We start from the raw sequence: 14,486 nt of genomic DNA, 5'->3' as shown, positions 1-14,486 counted from the left end.
ATGAACTGTGAGCCTTTCTTACTAAACCTTATAATTCAAAAGAATTCGAGTTTTGGTGCTTTATGAGAAAGGGTACATTAAAATACCCTAAATTTTTTTAAATTTGAACGAGGCTTCCTTCTGTTGAAAATTTAAGAATATGATGCACATGAAGTATAAAATGTTACTTCTAAGAGAAAAAATCTCTAAAAATAACGAAAATTTCGATAATTAATTCCATTGCAGTAATTTCTGAAGCTGTTGTTCTTATATTTACAAAAATGGAACTTTACTTTGATTACTCTAATTACAAATTTAAATGAATGGCTAATACTCTTGGTAGCTTATATATATATACATACGGTTACTTCACTTTAAAAATAATCAGAAAAAAAGAACTAAAAAAATATATAAATAATTAAAAATATTTAAATTTATTACAGGAAAAAAATTAAAAATAATTGAATAATTTAATTTTGTTTTCATATTTGTTACATTATTTTTATAAAATGATAAAACAAAAATCAGGTAATTATTGTTAAAGTTTTTTCTTCAAATTTTTTTGAATCAATAATTCCTTTGATTACACACAGTGTGCAAATAATACGAACACACTGAATAACTTTTGATCTAAGAATCAGATTTTCGCACAATCTTAATGGCTCGAGTGGTTAATCTAAAGTATTTTGATAACTTATTGTCTCCATATATCCATTGATTAAAATTGATTTGTTGTTATTTGCGAATATTAATAAATTATTTTATAATAAATTCTATTTTCATTAACCATATGCCTATGTATAAGACACCATATGACATGATATATGTCTTGTACTTTGAAAAAGTGAATTTACATAAAAGGAAACCCAGATAGCGATATAAATGCAATTTTCGATGTAAGTCTAAAATAAAATTGAAAACCAATCAAAATGAGCACAATATATGCAGAACATGCTCTCACCGACTCTAAACTTTAATAATATTTATTTCTTGCGGCTTTTTGCTTTTTACTTACACCATCTTCAACTGTAATTGAGAATAAAGGATCGAGAGGGAAATGAAAAAGAAAGTTTCATTATGGAAAACTTTTACACTTGTTATATTTCGATGTTGAAATTTCTTTCACTTTTAAGAACTACTTTAAATTTTTATATTCCTTTAAAGTTGAATACGTTCTAAACATAAATAAAAAGCTTCTAGCGGTGCATCTAAATTTAAAACTTTTTTCTTTTATCCCTTTTATGATTGTTGATGCAATCTAGCACAAATTCTTCGTATGCATACGGAAGGGCCTCATTTTATGTACATGCATTAACTTTCAAAATTTTTTTTCTGGAAAAATTATGCTTATATATTTTATGGATTGAGATTGATTTTGAAGAAATTACCGAAAAAGCGCATTACCTAAAAAGCTTATTAGCTTAATACCTAAAATTAATTTGATGTTTAAATCCATTTTTTGGTAGGAAAATGGGTAGGTTTATTTTTTATTTTTTAAATTTTACTGTGAAAAAAAAATCATAAACTTTACCTTTTCTGTCTATAAGTATAATTTCTAAATTCCGTGCTTATAGATGCAAATAATTTCTTCCAGAAATGATCAAATGAAAGAAATGCAAGACTCACAAGTGAGAACTATTTCGCAGTGCCAACTTTTCTTTTTTTTCATACGCTTAAGTCCCGCAGTGGACATTTCGTTAAGATATGGTTCCCAGCAGATCACCGAAGTCAAGCATCACTGGCTGCGGCCAGTGTGCGGTGACCACTTGGATCAGTCTGCGAAGGGAACGATGGGTTCTCGAAGTATGGGTCCTCGTTAAACTGTTCTACCGTAACGTGCTCAACTTCGCTTGCAGGTCGTCGGCTACCGAAGCGGGGGTGCCATCTCCTCAGCAGAGGATCAAAATTTTGATGGCATGTCTTCGGATCAATCCCAGACTGACGCCAATAGCCCATTGTGCAGCTCTAGTGTGACGTTATGTAACTACAATTACAACTACAACTCATACGCTAACCTTTTCTGTTTCCCACATTTATATAAACAAAGCCCTATACATCTCTACTTTGGTATTTTTTTATCCACAAGATATATTGAAGACGACATCACAAATGATGGATAGGAAAATTAATGAACTTATCAGGAAGTATAATTCCCATGACATTATAAATTAAGGGTAAATTTATTTACATCAACATACATGAGTGTGCATCTTTGATGTATTTTTTTTTTAAATAAATGATATTTTTAGTTATGTAGTCAATGAGTTTGCATAAAAGTTCTCTTAGTTATTAAAGTATTTAATTTTGTTGTTCTCATTAGAGAAAAATTCTAATATCAAGGTTATACCTCAGTCGCTTTTAGTCTTTGACATGAATCAACATTGACATAAACAGTGTAGTGTATCTACCACTACAAAAACACAGTCCCAATCTCCTAGTATATAAGGCATGTTAACTCGATTTTATGTCGGGGTACCTTTTCATAGATTTAGATTCACATTGTCAAAAGCAACTCTCCCCGAATAGGTGACTTTCGGACGTGATGTGAACACGCCTACCTGGACAGAAACTCCCACTATGATTTGAACCCGCCTACTTTGATGGATGGTCCACACTGAACAGTTCACTTGCTACCTGTGACTGTGACATTGACCTCCTCATGCTGTTGCTACTCAGCCTCGATCACACATAACGTACAACGTATTCACTCGACTGCTAAAGGCGACGTAGAAGCGACCACTATCGTGAACTTAATACACCTCTCACAATCAGCACTCAAAAAGTACGGTGAACTTAATACAGCTCTCCCAGCTTCTCAAAGAACAGCAATGAATCACCTAGTGATATCCGTTCATCGAATTCTATCACAGATAAAATTCTGGTGGTGAAGTACAGTAGTGTATCTACCACTACAAAAATACAGTTCCAATTTCCTAGTATGTAAGACACGTTAACTGGATTCTTCGGCGGGGTACCTTTTCATAGATGAAGGTTGAAATTGTCGAATTCTATTTTCGCCGCATACAGTAAGAATATATTTTTATTTAGACTTTATTTTAAATTTTTTATAAAAAATCAGGGCAAGAGAAAGCTAACTATCTTTACTAATTTTTATTTCAACAGAATATTGCTTGAAGAACATCCTGCTACCCAATGCCGATTCAAGCTGATTTTTTTTAAAATTTTATATTTTACAAACACTTTTACAAAATCATATTTTTTTCTAAAACTTGCGCATAAATTATTCAAAAATAATTCAATTATTTTAAAAGTACTCGTTCCTTGCATATCTGATTGCAAACTTAAAAATAGAGGGACAAGTTATGGCAATAATTTCACTAATATTGTATCGTTGACGTTTTAAAACGAGTCAGGGATACAATATTGTTACCGAGATATTTTGCCCCTATTAAGATCGAAAACGTTATCTCCAAGTTATTTAAGAAATAAAAAAAGCGATTTGTTTTACGCTGATCAAATAAATCGAATATAAATAATCACTGTTAGAAATAAAAAAAAAAACGAATCTATTAATTTAATCAAAAAGGTGTAAGAATTGCTACGAATAAGTATTTAAAACAACTCGGAACTATAGTCTTTTAATTTAATAGAGCAGATATCTAGAACAATTTCTTTAAAAGAAAATATTTTTTTCATGCAAATTCGGGACATATTTACTTCAAACACATATTAAAATATTTAATGACATTTTCTATTATTAATGGAAAAAAGAAAATGTATACAGATAAAGATGAAAAACATTTCTGTTGTAACAATTTTATTTGTATTTATTTTTCAATGAATATAAAAGTATTATGGATAAACGTCAAACAAAATATGTTTTTATATGTGACATAGAAATAAATTTTATGATAGTCTAATAAATATTTGGTTTGGGCATATAAGGTAGTTTCAAATAGTTTTTCTTCCTTCTATGCTTTAATTCTACCCCCACCCCCATATATGTTCATTCATTTTATTGAATTGAAGCTCAAAATAAAAATCGCTATGTAATATCTTTATACTTGCGAAGTATAAAAACTATAAAAGTAAATTTTTTTATTTCATTTATATTTGTGAACTAATTTTTCGAAAAAAAACATTGTTTTCTTGTTTTATCACATGTTCTAAATATATTTATTAACTGATGATGGATACAAAAAAAATAGTAATACTATTCATAAATAAATATTTATGTTATTTGACTTGAAACTAATTTAGTAATTATTATATCCTTGTTTCAATTATTGAAGTTATATTAAAATTTATCGGAGAATAATTAATATTTTAAGAGATATTTTCTAATTCAAAACTTATAAAAGTTGTATATCAATTATTGTTTGTTTAAAAAATTTAACAGTCGCAAAAATAATTCTTTTATGTTTAAAAGTGAATGGAATTATAATCTTTAAGAAGATAAACATGTTTACCAACATAGTTTGTAAAATGCATTAATTGTAAAAGTCATTATGTATTGAAATTCGAAGCTGATATTGACATATTTCCCTTTGAAAATTCGAACCATGTAATATAAAATCAAAACAGCCTCAAGTCATTTCCGACACAGTGTTTTAGTTGCTTCGTTAATTAGTTAATGAAAAGACTCTATTATCAAAATTCACTATGTGACTTTAATTTGGATTTTAAAATTTGCTTCCTGTGAGCTGAGCTACATTTGTGTTGGTTAGAGTCACTAAATATTTATAAGATAATATTTGTCTAGCAATCAACACTCACACGATAACTTCACCAACAGGTAGTTTCGATAATTTTCACAAAACGCAAGTCTGTTTTCACTACATTTAATTTTTATGCTCTATGACTAGAAGTAATTTGGCGTGGTAGAAATTGATTTGTTTAATCCTTGAGAAATTTTTAAATTCTTCACTACCAAGGAATTATGATCTTAATATGAATGAAAGAAAATTAGAACTGGTAGGACTCTTTCTTTCACATGAGGCTTCTTTTTAATTGATTTCCATTTTTGCCTTTAATTGCGATTGATATTAGATATGTTATATGCGCATATCATGCATAATAAAGAATACTACATATAATATTATACTCTGCTCAGAACAGTTAAAGGATGTTGAAGCTGTGGCGCATATCATGTATAATAAAGAATACAACATATAATATTATTCACTGCTCAAAACACTTAAAGGATGTTGAAGTTATGGGTTGATCTTGCACCTGGAGAATTGTTTGAATGATTGATGCATTATCAACAGATGTAGTAGGCTATATAAGATAAAATTATATTTGTTTGAATGCAAAAAAATGCGTTTTATTGAGCATTTCGGTACACAAAGGAAAAAAACACAATTTATGCATATGATAAAAACAAATAAAAAAGGTGTTTCCTAAAACGAAAATCGTATTTAATAGAGGGAATGGTTTCCCTGGACGGCCTGCAACGTTGAACACCTTTGAGGCATTGAGTCACTGATGCATAGAGGAACTGGGCATTCTTTCCCACTCCTCCAGAAGAGCTTTTTCCAGTTTTTGAAGAGTTTGAGGGGGTGATAGCAATTCGTCTGCTTAGAATCTCGTAAACATGCACGATTGGGTTCATGTCCGGATAACACGCTGGCCAATCCATTCGCATAATTCTTTCCTAAGACAGGAAGCCATTCACGAAGATAGCACGATGTGGCATGCTGTTGTGGTCCATTAACATGAAGTCATCTCCAATTGCTGCAGCGTAAGGGATTACAATAGGCCTCAGGATCTCATCCCTATATCGGCTGCTTGTCAGAGCTCCATTTCGAATGATGTGGAGATCGGTGCACCCATGAATGGATATGTTAGCACATACTACCACTCCCTCACCGCCATATCTTACTCCTCCGTGCATTTGTGCAGAATAGTTTCTAGTGCCACTTTCCCTCCAGATGAAAATACGCCTATTATCAGGATGAACAGAAAGATGGGACTCATCTGAGAAAAGAATATTACGCCTATCATTTCTCCACCAGTTCACATGCTCTGTTGCCTACTGGCTGCGGGCGCGACGGTCCCTTACTGTTAACGTGACACACAACATTGGTCGACGAGCATACAAGCTTACAGCGTGATGGTGGTTTCTGACAATTTGTATAGAGACTGTGGAGCCAGTGGCAGAATGAAAGTGTTGCCGAAGAAGAGTAGCACTGATATTTTGGTTTCTCCGAGCCCTTATCGCTAAATAACGGTCCTCATTTGGTACTGTTGCATGTCCAAGCCCTTGCTTTGATCTTCGGCCTGCATTTCTAGTCCTCAAAAAACGGTTTCAGATCCTGGAAATCACACTTTGTGGATCTTCGATGGCTTCTGATATTTCGGTTTGTATTTGACGCCCTCTAACCTGCTTATAACTCTCCATGTTTCTGATTCTGTTAAGTGACTCGTTTAGACATCGCACTCTTCGAAACAACGCGCTTGTTGAATATCGATCATTTTTCCCCACTTTGCCTTACTTTAAGTTGAAAGTCAAATAAAGTTCGCTGTCTCTAAAGTGTCGTCTCCGACGTCAAACTCGAAATTTACATACTGCGAAGTTTGAAAATAAGAAAAATCTGCATTTCTCTCTTCTTCCATTTTATGCAAAAAAAAAAAAAATGATCAGACCGTTCTTTTATGCTACTGGGCCCATGTCCAAGAGGTCGTGGGTTCGATTCCCGCCGGCCGAAGACTCCCCGTGTAGTGAACGGGAACTGATGCACGTTAAATCTTTCGAGTACATGCTCCCATAACAAATCATAAATGTGGGGGTACTGATCCAGGAGTGCCCTTGTCTTCCGGGTTGCTTCAAAATTTCAGGGCTGGCTACAGCGTTGAATATTAGTAGTCGTAAACCCAGAAATTGAGTCGGCCGTTCAACGACGGTTAAAGAAAAAAAGACTTACAATGTCCTTCATTGTTTTGAGCAATGTATATTTCAGATATATATGCTTATTCCTTACATCTATATAATTAATGTTTTAATGTACTGTTTATAATGATTGTAAAAATATTATTTGCCTAATTGACGTAATATTTATGCATGTATTAATCAACTACTGTGTACTATGCTGTTTTTATAGGATTCATATTTTTTACAAATATATGTTAATTTAAACGTATTTATCTCTTCTCTCCTCGCTGGTGCACTTTTTCATACTTAGATCGAAATTAATAAGTTGGCAGCCTTTTTGATATTTAAGTTTTCAAACTTTCAGCCACAGATCAAATACTTATACAAATCAAAATAATCGAAAACCAATAGTGAAATGAAAATATGTTGGACGAAGCTTCACCGCCCTCTAAAATTCATTTTTTCTGGCGTCTTTTCAATCAAAGCCAGTGAGAAATATCAAAACTTACAGATTTAATTTTAGAATAATAAGTGACATTTGGACATAAGAACAAGCAGAAAAACATAATAAACGTTTCTATTAGTGAATTAGCGTTACTAATTTTAATTAAATTAGCGTTACTAAGTTTTCGCATTTAGGAACTTATGAACGTCTTAAGCAAGTAGATAAACATTTCAAATGGATTTTTCTAGCAAGTGGCTTTGTTTGTAATCACATAAAAACTAAGCATAGAATTCTGAGTACGAATCTCTTAGAGGATTTTTGATTGCCCGTCATATCAAAAATCTTTTTTTTTTTAAAAAAAGACTTAAATACATACGAGTAAGCAATTCAATTCACGGCGATGTTTAAAAATTTTTTAGATATTTTATCCTTGTGCTTACCTTATGAAATCAGAATACTTGTTAAAAGTTTCCTTTTAAATTTTTGGTAAAATGACCGGCAGTAGTCTAACAATCCGATTAACCGCAGCGTTCATCGTAAAGAACGTTTTTTACCTTTACGGTTTTGAAACCGTTTACAACTAGTATGGTTATAAAAACTATAGATGTAAAACTATACAGTTTTTTAACCATTTACAATTAGCATTGTTTGAAAATCGTAATGAAATTTAACTGCACACAAAAGCTAGACTTTTCGTTGGGTAAGGGACATTGAAGAGTCCAGGACACAAACTGGGGAGTGAAGGACACTGCAAACTCTTCATGTGTATAAGGGAATATTGAGGTGTCAACGCTGCGACTCGAACTCCAGTTCTATTGGTCATGAGACTGACAGATTAGCCGTCTTAGCGGTAATGTGTACGCAGTTGATAAGTATGTTCCTTGTATATGTAAAGGCCTGGTTTCTTTGGACAGGACGCCGTCAGCTGGAAATCAGCGCTAACCTCTGATTGGTCCATTTGTGAGTTTGATAGTATACGTCCTCGAGTTCAAGAAGAGCGTTCGATGACGTACACTATCAAACTCACAAATGGACCAATCAGAGGTTAGCGCTGATTTCCAGCTGACGGCGTCCTGTCCTGAGAAACCAGGCCTTAAGAGGCTTCATTAGTTGGGCTTAGTTGGAGTGATAAAATACTGGGTGTTTAACCGTATTAGGTGAGAGCAGTTAATAAACGGTTTTCTCAAAGTTAGCAGTTTGTTTACCTCATTACTTATGGTTACCTGACTGTTTCGTTTGAATATGGTAAAATAACAATTTCTAACAGTGTAGAAGGAAGGTACATGAATACTTTGTTTAAGCATAACTAAAGACTTTTTTCAAGCATGTTTTTTTAAGTATGACTGAATCATCAAACTGAATCATAAATTTCAATTTTTCTGTGAAATAATTAATTTTTATCTCTCCGAAAATAAATAAATTTTGTTTCAATCTCCATTAGAGTAGTTAGGTTAATTTTTTTTTCTGAGAGGCTGACATAACATAGTTTGTCTTCATAAATATAATTATAAGTTAAAACGTTTTTCCTAGATGCAACCTCTAATTTTAAAAGCAATAACTAAAAATTTTAAAAGCTAATTTATTTAAAATATTTCATGAATGTTATCATAAATGTTCATATCAAAAAGTTCATTTCCTACCATTTTACCCTAAATGGTTACGATATTAGCTGAGAATTCCTTAAACCAAAATTATTTTGTCTGCTGCAAATTTCGTTATTTGCAAATAATATGATCAAATTAAAAAATGAATCAAAAAAATACACTTGTAGCAAAGTTATGCATTTTTAAAACTGATAGTTTTTTCAAAGACGATTTTAGCTTTTTTTCGACCTGCTAACAATTTTTCTAAAAATATATGATACATTAATATCGTGAATTATCAAAATTGAAAGAAAAGTTAGAAAGTAAATATATCTAAATTTGATCTCTGAAAGTAAATCGTGAACAAAATTTCTTTCCATTTGGTAATTCAGTAATAACTCTTTTACACATTAAACAGTTTTATATTTTCCTTATACCTTTTCTTGGGTTAAAAAATAAGTCTCAAATATAATTAAGGTGTCTCAGCTGCTATTTCATTCCAAAGAGTAAAATAAAATCATTAACGAAAATAGTTTAAAGGTCATATTTTTTAACACGCACTTTCTAATTCAATTTATATTTTTCTGTTTTTTTTTCTTTCGGAAAAGAGAAATATTTCAAATCATATTCAATTAAATTATATCTGTCAAGTTTTCATTCCTTAATGCTATCTTTTTCCCTCTGTTTTTCTTTTGTTTTTTACATTTTCCTAAAACTAATATATAAATGAATAAAATGAAACAAATAATATTAGTTTTTTCTAAAATATCATTATTTTTCTTTATTTCAAAAAACTAAACATTGTTTTAAAAATCGTATTCTTTTATGAACTCAATTGGGATTTCTTTCAAGTGACATTTTATTCGTGATTTAAAGAATGTTTAGTTTTTTTAATCTTAAAAATTTATTATTATGCTTTCAACGTTATTTCCAGATCCTTTAATTGCCTTAAGAAATAATGAGTTTGTTCTTTAATTTTTCGTAATTAATATTTTTTAGCATAATATTCATCTGTTAATGATACAAAATTTTTAAATGGACAATATTTAAATTATGTGTTAATGCGTAAATGTTAAATTTTCACTAAGCATGCATTTCCTTCAATGATGAAGTAAGTGAAGTAGTGTACTAGTTAATAGGAACAAGTTTGAACTTCAAGTAGGGAATTATTCGATTATTATAATTATAATACGCATAATTTTTTTCCCAATTGAACGTGATCTAACAGAATGAACTTAAATATTTTGATTGGTATGATGCATTTCGTCATATTTGCTCTAAGAAACCTTTTTATTTGATCATTATTTTCAAGAATAATTGCCAAGAATGAACTCTAAAAGTAATATTTTAAGTAGAAAAAGAATATTTATGAATTATGGAAGTAAATGAACATTTGCGATTTTAAATAAATATATAGGATTCAATTAGGATTTTATATAAAATGACTCGTATGAAGTATTTTATATTACTTTTATCCTCCTCTAAAGAAAATTATCCGACTTAGAATTGAAGAGAAAAATTTGTTTGAAGCCTATTCTACAAGTAAAACCTAGTAAGATAGCTTTCATCAAACATATAAAAGTTGAAATATACAAAAATTAATATTTAGCAGAAACTTTAAATGCGAGGAACAATTATTGGAAACAATAACAAGTATATTTATAACGATGAGGTATTAGCAATCTGCGAAAATAATTGATAATTTCTCTACAAATAAGCATTTAGATTTGGACTGAAAAAAAAACTTAATATAAATGTGTTTTTCTTAGATATAGTTAAGTTTTTCGTAAGTAATTTGCTCTAACCACCGCTAATAATTTCAGGTTCACATTTTCACAATACTTAATGGTGAAAAACATTTTAAAAGTCAAAAATTTATCTGTAAAATTTCAATGCACGTCAGCCTATTTACAAAAACTGTGTGAAAGGATGAGGAAGACATACGTGCAGCGAATCCAGAATTCAAGATTTTTGTTCTGTTAAAGACACTTTGCTGGATACGGGACAGTATTCTATAAGAGTAGGAAAATAGTCCCGCATCTCAGTAATCAGCTAATCATCTCAGCAATCTAATTCGTGCCTTACATCGCCCCTTTTGTTCGAGAAAAGGGAAAATACCTCAAATTTGTAACATGTTGAAGGGCAGATCTTCAGTCAAAAAAGGAGCAACATGTTCAAAAGAAACAGGCAACTAAAATTTTTTGGTGTATATATGTTTAATGTAATGTAATTGAATTTTAACACGATACAATTGTAGCAAATAAAAATCATTATATTATTTATTCTTTCAACCTCTTTTTTCTTTTTTTTTTGATTTCTAATATCTATGACAGGATTTCAATTTATTTGTCAGACTTAAAATATATTCTTAATTGACATGAGAACGATCTTTAACGATGTTTGTGTTTCAGTATGAATATTCTTTTTATTTTTTCCTAAATAACATCTGAAATTTCGTGAAGAATGTTATAAGTATCTCACTGCAAAAATATCTGCCATTTTTTCCAAATTTCTCAGTATATTTAATGGTTTAAGGCCGTTTCGTTGACAAAATGGTTTTTCACCCTAAACACAAATGGATTAAAACCATCAGTTGAATTTCTAGTTTTGTAGCTCAGTTTTGAGTTTCGTAACATATAACTTTATCTTTTCTCCAATTAACTTTATTTTTTCTCCAATTAACTTTATCTTTTCTCCAATTAACTTTATCTTTTCTCCAATTAACTTTATCATTTCTCCAATTAACTTTATCATTTCTCCAATTAACTTTATCTTTTCTCCAATTAACTTTATCTTTTCTCCAATTAACTTTATCATTTTTCCAATTAACTTTATCATCTCTCCAATTTTAAGATCATTTCCTATACTTGCTCTTACTGCTTAACAAATACTTTATGATTTTGAGCAGCGTATAAATAAAACTGCGATTCGAGTTTATTTTCCAATTTCTAGAATATTGAAGTCTCAGAATCATAATTCGCACTATCACAATTTCTTCATAATAAAACAATTGAATCACAGTGGCTCAAGGGACAGAGCACCCGCTTCTTATTAAAGTGATCCAAGTTCGAATCCCAACCATGACTGGTCAATACAACTTCTGTTGTCATAAAATATTTACATCTGGTGTGAGCACAGATTTACTTCTTAACTTTCGCAGAGAGAATAGTGAAAGTCTGTTGAAACAAGAGATTTATTTTCATTGTAAAAACTTGCTTTGTTACGGTAAGAAACCAGTCTGATTGCGGATTTTCTTCGTAATTTGCACGGAAAATTTTTGTTTTTCTGCTGTTCCTTGCTGTAATCGTTGAGAATACGAATTTGCTTCGGATATGATGGTTTGCATGAAAAACCCATCAGCGTCCGGATTAAAACCGTAAATTTTACGTTTTCCATTATATTTGTACAGTTTTCTTGGAGTTGTTAAGAACAGTTGATATGCTTGAATAAACAATTACTTTTAACTATCTGAATTACGAAAAATAATCAAACTTGATTGCATTACCGAGTGATTGAAAATTGGTAGAAATTAAACATTATCATTTATCAATAAAAGTATATTAAACTATAGTTTATTTAACATTCTTTTTAACCTTTCAGCAAACATTTAGTATGATAATTCCAGAAATTTATTCGAAAGAAAATAAAAAGCTCAATAATATGCTTCGAAAAAAAATCAACCTGATATACTCACAATAATCACATAGATAAAAAAATTTTTTTCTTGTTTAGAAAATTTTTTTTTTAAAGATAGTTTTTATAAAAATATTCAAAATTTTAAGATCTTTCTAAAAAAAAAGAGATTGAAATTGGATTTTTCTATGTTTTTGCGATATTTAGAGATTAACTAAGACTCTTCATTGCAGTTTTTTTTATACAATACTGTCCTTAGTTTTTTGTGCTTCTATCGAAAATAATAATTCCCTTTTGGCTTTCAAACGACTAAAACATTAAAACAAATCTAGTACCAAAGAATCAAAAAAATATTTCTAAGAACATGCAATCTTTTTTATTCTCAGGTATAAAGAAAAAAAAATACCTGAGAAAGGATTTCCGGAGATTCTCTTTGAAAAGAACAATACCATCTGGTTTAATTAGGCTCTTAGGAAAAAACAGTAAAAAAATACAATGCGTTAGATTAAATATATCCCTGAGGATAGTATATTCAGCGGTAGAAAATTTGCAAAAGCCTGAAGTTATTCTACATCAATGTTTTTTTCTCTCAGTATTTCATCCTATTTTTTGTTCGTTTTCTCACTATCTTTGAAAAATTGAACTTACATACACTCAACAAATCTTTTTTCTAATTCTTACTTATGTAATGATAAATAAAATATGCTATTCGCCTGAAGTATTATACATAAATGCTATATTTTTCACTTCATCTCAATTTTACCGTTTTTTCTTACTTTTAAAAATGCACTCAGCATAATATTTTTCATTCTTACATAAATAATTAAAGATAGAATATGCTATTACCAATAGACATTTTACATCATTGTTTCATTTAGCACTTTATGACAGTTTTTACTTTACCTTTCTAAAAAGAGAGAAATCACCGTAACAATTTCCATTCTTACGTGCAAAAATTTTAGATAAAATATGCTATTGTTTGTAATATTCTACATCTATGCGTTTTTTAATATTTTATTTTTTCCTTTACATTTTATTTTCGTTTACATCATCTTACGACTTATTTTTTAATATGATTTTGATAAGCTGGAGATGTAATTAATACTCAACTATGCATCTTTACTTATCAACAATGAAAATAATGAAAACACTTAAAGTAATTAAGAGAGATTGAAACCAATATTGTTTCATTTAAAAATAATTATTATTTTATTTAAGAATAAAATTGTCTTTATCCTCGACCGTGTCCTTAGTGGTATGGAACAATACTTAGAGGGTGGCTCAAATTTTGGTTGAAGATTGTATTTATTTCCCCTTTTCTCATTCGTTCACATCATCTTTCGACTTTGTTTTTTAAATATTATAGTCTGTTTTCGAAGGCGAAAAATTCGTTTGCAATTGGCGCCGGTTGTTTTACTTTTGGCTGCACTATGCATCGAAGCACTAATTAGTTATTTGAAATTAAGATGTTTAAATTTCCTAAAGCCCCATCAAGTCGAATTTTATGGAGTGTTGCATTAACGAGGAAAGGCTGGTAAAAAAAGAAATGGCTACGTTCAACAAGACTTCATGGAGAGTTTGTTTGCTCTTTTTAGGATAGATGGTGTAATAGGATAGATAAAATAATCCTTTCTACAGTGCATTTGTATTGATATCGGGATTTTTTTTATGTTATAAAAAATGTATTGAATCGGATATAAAACTTATTTCATTCCTTTTCTAAAACTTATCTTAATTCATAAAGCTTATTTTATTCTTATTTTACTCTGTCTTTGCTTACCTCTCAATTTTAATAAATGTATTTCATGTAAAAATATATAATAATTATATTTAATAAATGAAAATATTTAATAAATGTATTTCATGTTCAGTGAAAGATTTCTTGAAAAAGAGAAGAAAAAAAACTGCAATGTATTTTTTTAATTGTTTTCGCCTTGTATACATTTGTTAATGGAATATAAAAATTAACCTTAAACGAAAAAAAAAATTATCATATATATCCGTATCCAAA

The 14,486-nt window shown here is 30.0% G+C and overlaps 1 long non-coding RNA gene across 3 annotated transcripts in view; it reads left to right on the top strand.

The window, feature by feature from the left end:
• Positions 1-11,125, top strand: part of LOC107452535 (uncharacterized) — a 163,057-nt gene extending 151,932 nt beyond the window's left edge. For 2 of the 3 annotated variants that reach the window (XR_001585189.3, XR_011636375.1), the window contains one exon: positions 1,574-2,233. This is a non-coding gene — a long non-coding RNA (uncharacterized lncRNA). Of the gene's footprint in view, positions 1-1,573; positions 2,234-10,665 lie in introns of those variants that run through there. The other variant, XR_011636376.1, reaches the window with a different exon arrangement.
• The last annotated feature ends 3,361 nt before the right edge of the window (positions 11,126-14,486 follow it).

This window comes from Parasteatoda tepidariorum, chromosome 3 (assembly GCF_043381705.1).
Source record: "Parasteatoda tepidariorum isolate YZ-2023 chromosome 3, CAS_Ptep_4.0, whole genome shotgun sequence".
NCBI lineage: Eukaryota > Metazoa > Arthropoda > Arachnida > Araneae > Theridiidae > Parasteatoda > Parasteatoda tepidariorum.
The sequence above is the reverse complement of the archived record's forward strand: the minus strand, read 5'-3'. Positions and strand labels throughout refer to the sequence as shown.